Raw genomic sequence first — 6,185 nt, forward strand, 5'->3', positions numbered from 1 at the left:
GAACACCGGAACCAAAGAGAAACGCTATGTGGTAGCACCTCCGGTTCGCATGTGGCCTAACTACGCAATTAGACCATCTTTTTTTTTGTTTCACAGCCATGTGTGTTGTTATCAGCACAGACAGCGACGGAGACATAGAGCAGGTGGGCGGGTACCTTACTCAATAATGCGCTTGTGGAGAGACGACGCTCCCAGATTCGATGAACTGCGAATATCTTGATGCACTTCAGGTCCTCGTTATTCAATGCTTCATCGCGATCCCATTGTGTTATCGTTATATGCTCGAAGTGGGCTTGATATACGTGCCGCTCTTGCACAACAGCCCTTACTAAATAACGCCCGACAAGCGAGCGGACGCCCCCGATACTGACACTCGGGAGCAATACGCCTGATTAGACACAACGTTTGAGTCGCCTGTTTTTTAACCTGACCAATCCAAGTAGTCGCAGGTCGCGATTGGTGGATCGCCGACCTCAGACATTTTATTACCGACGCAGGGGTTATAGCGCGAATCGAAGAAAATTCGAGGCAAACATAAACACACAGCTAACCAGACAGCGGGCATCCTGATGGCAAGGCATTTGTACGCGTGCCAACTGAAAGCTTTCTTGCTTGGTAAATGGGAGTTGCGATAAAGAAAACAATGAAACACAGATACGCCACGCATTGTAGCGTGCGCGTAGGCACGTGCGCATAGGCACGTTGGAAAGTGTCCAATGTGCTCCTGCGGATTCTCTTGCTTATGCTTATGCGGAGCCTATGTGTAATCGTTTTTCTTATCGCCAGTGCTGTGTGCCGAGAAATGACGCATTTACTTTGTGTGACGATGTGCTCCGTTTGTTTGGTCAGTGCTGTGTTTGTCCCTGTTTCACTTGTTCGTTGATTCATGCTACAACACCTTCGTCAAATTATGCAACCAACTGACATTAGAACCAGCCCTGTTTAGCCAACGGGATTCCTTGAAGTGGGGCCACAGATCAACGAAAACGATTTGGTGAGGCAGCCAGTTTGCGGCGACACAAGTGGTCGGCGACTGACGTGCATGTAATTCTGCTCAGATAAAGCCGAGAGCTGATGCATGGAAAACTGCAGAAAAGTTGACCCATGCGTCGCGCTAATACCCAATGCTGGGTTTAGAGGAGCCGCTTGAGTCAGTAGGTCGCGGAGATGATGTCAGCGTGCACTGCACTCCGTTTTCCACATCCAGTGTAACGCTGTGAAATGTATGATGGTAGACCTCTTGAAAAAATAAAGGGATGCGTGTTACTCCGCGCTTGTTTTGTGGTCGAGCGGTGTAAGGCACGAGAGAGCGACAGCGTGTCGCCAGCAATAAGAATTGGAGGGGACAATTAAGCTCCACCTTAAGGCCTTGACGTGACAGCGTAATGGGGTAATTCCCACGTATGCAGAAGGTCATTCCCTACTTTACATTCATAGACCCCTGGGAGTCCTCATACCCCTCCTGGCGCTGTGGTGCAGCAGTTAAGCGATACGCCACTGTCCTGCGATGGCAGGTGCTCCCAGCGGTGGGCCTTGTGCAACGCAGGTAGCTTTTCCGAGCCACCAATAATTAATTTAACTGCCACCTCCCACGGTGGGCAGTTTGCTCCCTATCCGGTGGGCAGGTTGGGACGACGCCGCAAGGTCACATGACCTAGGTGGCCCTCCTGCCGCATACGCTGCTCTGTGGGGACCACCTTCCAGAGCCATGATCGTGATTTTTTGCTCGCAACGCCGACCCAGGATTTTCTGGGTAACGAGGCATGTAATGAAGCTCCTGACAAATGTATCGCGTCATAAGCTCGCACGCAAAGCATCTATTATCCTTCGCTCACCACAAGGAACGCACTACTTTTTAATCGCGGATGTATACAGTGCAAAACGTCGCTAGCGCTGCACTTGATGTATGAAATGGAGTATAACAATTTACCGCCAGGAACATCATGTGAAAGCTATGGTAGGGCGGTAGAATTGATGTTAAATGATGTTAATATTCACCACGCTTCCTGAACATTAACGAATAAGGGTGCCAAGGTCCACCGGTTTCTTCTCTGGTTTCGAAATGGGAATTACAAAAGCCGCTTTTAGCTCCCTGGGACGATGCCGTGAATCCATATTTGTTGATGGAACTAAGAAGTTGAGGGGTTACGGAGCTATTCAGATCTTGAATACGTTATATGGAATGACGTCCGGGCCGGGCGCTGTGTTCCATTTGTCATCGCCTATTGCCCGCTGTGCCTCAAGGGCGGTGCGGGCTGGGCAATATTATTTTTAATTCTTTTTATGGCTCACGGTACTATATGTCATCGCCTATCGCTGCAACTCCGGCACGATAAAAGAAATCGCGATGCCCCCGGCGTCATTTGCAGAAAAAAGTTTATCGATTTGTGCAGGAAGGCCTGCCAAGCAAGACACAGTCGCTGAATGAGTTAACTCGAAGTATTTTAGGGGAAGAAAAAGCTAACGTGCTGCTTCTGTGGCGAAATCATACGGTGACCACTTAGCTGCAAAGCATGGAGGCGCCAGCGGCATCAAGAGGACGGCGACCACATTCTAATGCACGGAACATTAACCAGAGAGACGCGTTCCAAGGTTTTATATATAAAAAAAACTGCTTGCAGCATGCATGCCATTGACGTCGAGATGATCGCGTTCACATCTGTGAGCCTTAGCAGTGACATATTTAGGCTTGCGGATAAGTACTGCGGCTAGGGACTGTCGATAAGTAGGATCGCATGAGGCTGCCATCTGCGCCTATCGGCGAGCGACCCACAAATTTAGGTGTCCGATATGCGGAGTTGGTCGATCTACAAAATTTTTTGTTCGCAAAAGAATTGAATTCGCGTCATTGACTGGAATACTTTGATTGGTTATATTTATGTTCATGCAATTTTTTCATTCTTTTAGCAGTAACCAAAATGCCGCAGTTGCGTTAGCATTTCCCTGGTAACCTGAACTGCACAACTATATGATCTATGAGAAACAAAAGAATATCTTTTCAAGAATTCTTCGATGAATTCTCAGTACTGTGCTCAGTGAAACTTAGAGCATAAATATTTATTATGTGCTTAAAATCAACGGCTACTGAACATACTACTTGGACTGGCCCGGCTTTATGGTGGTTGCGCAGCTTTGCTGGTGTGTAGTCATTTTGACTGCAATATACTAGACATGCATCGTGTAATCAGCGATAAATTTGAAATTTTATTAGTCTGAACGGGAAAGTGTATGCTTTCCGTGAGCGGTCGCCCTCCCAGTGTAAATATGCTTTAGTTTTTAGAATTCTATTCAGCCATTTCTCGCATTCATCGCCCACAGTACACTGTAACAAAGAACCAACTCAATTGGGAGTTCTAATGGTTAGCGTCACCCTTTAACCTCCATGTATGGAAACATTTACTCCGTCAATATGGAGCAAAAATGTGGTAAATGGGTTGTTTTACTCCCTGCACTGAATAATAGGACAAATGGGGGAATCTTCTTTTTTACTCCCAGTGCTCACCAAGTCCCCAATGGAGTAAAAAAAAAAACCATTTGCGTCCGCCGCGCCGTAACCTAGTGTCTCGTCTGCTTCTGGACTACGTTGCAGCCGACTATAATGTGCTGAGATAAAACTGCGATGGAGCAGAGTTTCAAAGCCGAGCTCTTGATACAGCTGACGAGACTACATTTTTCTTTAATCATATTAAGAAGCTAAGATTTAAAGACGTGAAGATGATAGCAAACGCTGCCACGGCAGATTACTTTCAGTGGTGTTCTCATTTTCAACTTAAACTGCTCAGGTTTTTAGTTAACTATGCCGTGGTGCATGCCCATTAAAACTTATTTGAGACCCCTTTTAAGCTCAAGACTATTGATTTAAAGGTTACATCGCTTTATTTACAATAACATGCAACCAAACGAGCTCGCAAAGCGCAAGCAGACGACAAGCAGACGACTCCCGCCGTCTCCACCTACGCCACGGCTGCGCTCGCAGACGGCGAGAAGAACACGCTACGCGCGCTCACATTAGAGCAGCGCAGTTGCCCAAGCTGAGTTGCCGGCTGCCTCCCCAGCTCCCTGTCCGTTTCTGCCTCTCTCACTGCTGTAAGAATGAGCCTTAATGTGGATGAATAAACATGAAGCCATTTCGTGTTGCATTTCTGTGGGTAGTTAAAATTTTACTCCCTTGTACTCCTGATTTCCTCCCTTGTATATGGGGAGTAAATAGAACACTCCATATATGTGGAGTAAAAAAAACCTCATTTTGGGTGTGCGCTAGATGCTAACCTATTTAACCCCATTTGGTTTGGTTTTTTTTTTGTTAATAGTGCAGCTACACTCCAATTGTTGGAGCTGCATTTAATAACGATATGTCCAGGAATATCATTTTGAGATCGGAATCAACCCTTTTCGTACCTCCAACAGATGTTTCAACATAGCTGACATGCCAGTGAGGGTTACACCAGAAAGAATCTATTCTACACCTGTAACCACTGACTCGTCATTACGTAACGCAGGAGAAAGCGTAACATAATGCGCAATCAGTGAGCACCTCCCTATTTTTTTCTCTGTGAATAAGTTTTGGCAGGCACAGTACTCACAATCAAAGGCTAGCTAACATGAATAAGTTACTAATGCATCAAAAGAAAGAGATTAGATTAATTGCCGGGGCCAATTACACAGCTCATACATTTGATTTTTTTCAGTACAAGATTATTCGTATTAATGTCCTCTTTCAATTCCTGCTAGTACATTATCTAAGGTTCTCCTCTCCCGCGACAGCTGCTTTTCTCATGTCCTTCGCTAAATTAGAACCAAAAGAAAAATATGCCTTTACCAGATGCAATGATAAATGGGTTCTGCCGCGCATACGAACGAATTATGGAAGACTTGCGCTACAGTTCTCATTGCCTCATTTTGTTTACCAAATTTACTTCAAGGGATACAGATGTATTTACCTCTGAGGGCATTGAAGTTACATTTAGTTAGTACAACCGAGTAGCTTTCAATGTTGGTCTGGTATTGCGTTTGACGCTACTCCAATGTTGTTGTTCTTTTCTTTTCGAATATCTTTGTTGCCCTGTAAATTGTTAGTCCTGTTTGCGAGCTGCCCTGTGTGCCACCGTATTATTTATGTTGCCTTTGTCACACACAATTTCAAGCTACATAGTTGTAGCTTTTCGTCTGAGGCCCATCCCTTTTCAAGTGGAAAATAAAGTTCTTTCATTTTTTCTTTCATTCAGAGAGAAGTGAAGCAAAGAGAGGAAAAGAGAGGTAATGAGAAATGAGTAGAAGTCAATGCTTTCGTATTCTTCCAGTGCTGGTTAACGCAGTGACCTCAAATGTTTTTTTTTTTTGCCATACCCGTTATAACCGCTCAACTGCCTCCCTAAACTGCGAGGTTCGGTAATGCCAACCTCGCACCAAACCGAAACTCTTGGAACATTTTGTTTCAAAAACGGAGCGGCGCTGCATTGATAGACAGCGCAGCACTAAAGGTGGTCGTGTATCGAAAACTACAGTAGGATTTCTAAGAACGAACCTCGATTTCGGCCTCAAATTAGTTCACATCCGCAGAACATTGATCAGCCACAATCAAATCGTTCTTCCCAGAAAAATAATTTTTCATCATAGATGCTAACAGTTCACTTGTTCTTCTCTTGAAAGAATTGTGCGAAGTGGCTCTCAAAAGTGAACAAAGGAAGGATAATTACAACTACGGCCACTCTGATAGTGGTCGTCGTCTAATGAGTGCAAGTTCTGGCGATGCGTAAGGCACGGCGCAACCACTGTTCATTGTCCTTCGCAGGCTTATCTCGATTCTGACTCATTCGAAGCACCGCCTCAGAAACCGTTAGGCACACCTACAAAGATACCCTCCAGAATAAAAACACCAAGCTTCTCTCGCGATTCACAGCATCGTCGACGGCGGCAGAAAACCTACTGGCCTACAACACGAGAGCCAGAACTTACGTTGAGCTTCCATAGTCACTCATCTTAAAACCAACGTCAAAGCCTTGCATTTGACATTTTCGCCGGCTTTCATTCGCACAGGTGAGTTTATATTTGCTTGCCTTGATTTTCTGCGTTCATTTCTTTCTTCTCTCGTTCCTTTCCCTTTTTTCTTTCTTTTTCTGCTCCCTTTTCTTTCAAATTAAAAAAAAAAATACTTGAGAAACTGCATGCAGCGCCTCAAAGCTATC

Source organism: Amblyomma americanum, chromosome 2 (assembly GCF_052857255.1).
Source record: "Amblyomma americanum isolate KBUSLIRL-KWMA chromosome 2, ASM5285725v1, whole genome shotgun sequence".
Lineage (NCBI taxonomy): Eukaryota > Metazoa > Arthropoda > Arachnida > Ixodida > Ixodidae > Amblyomma > Amblyomma americanum.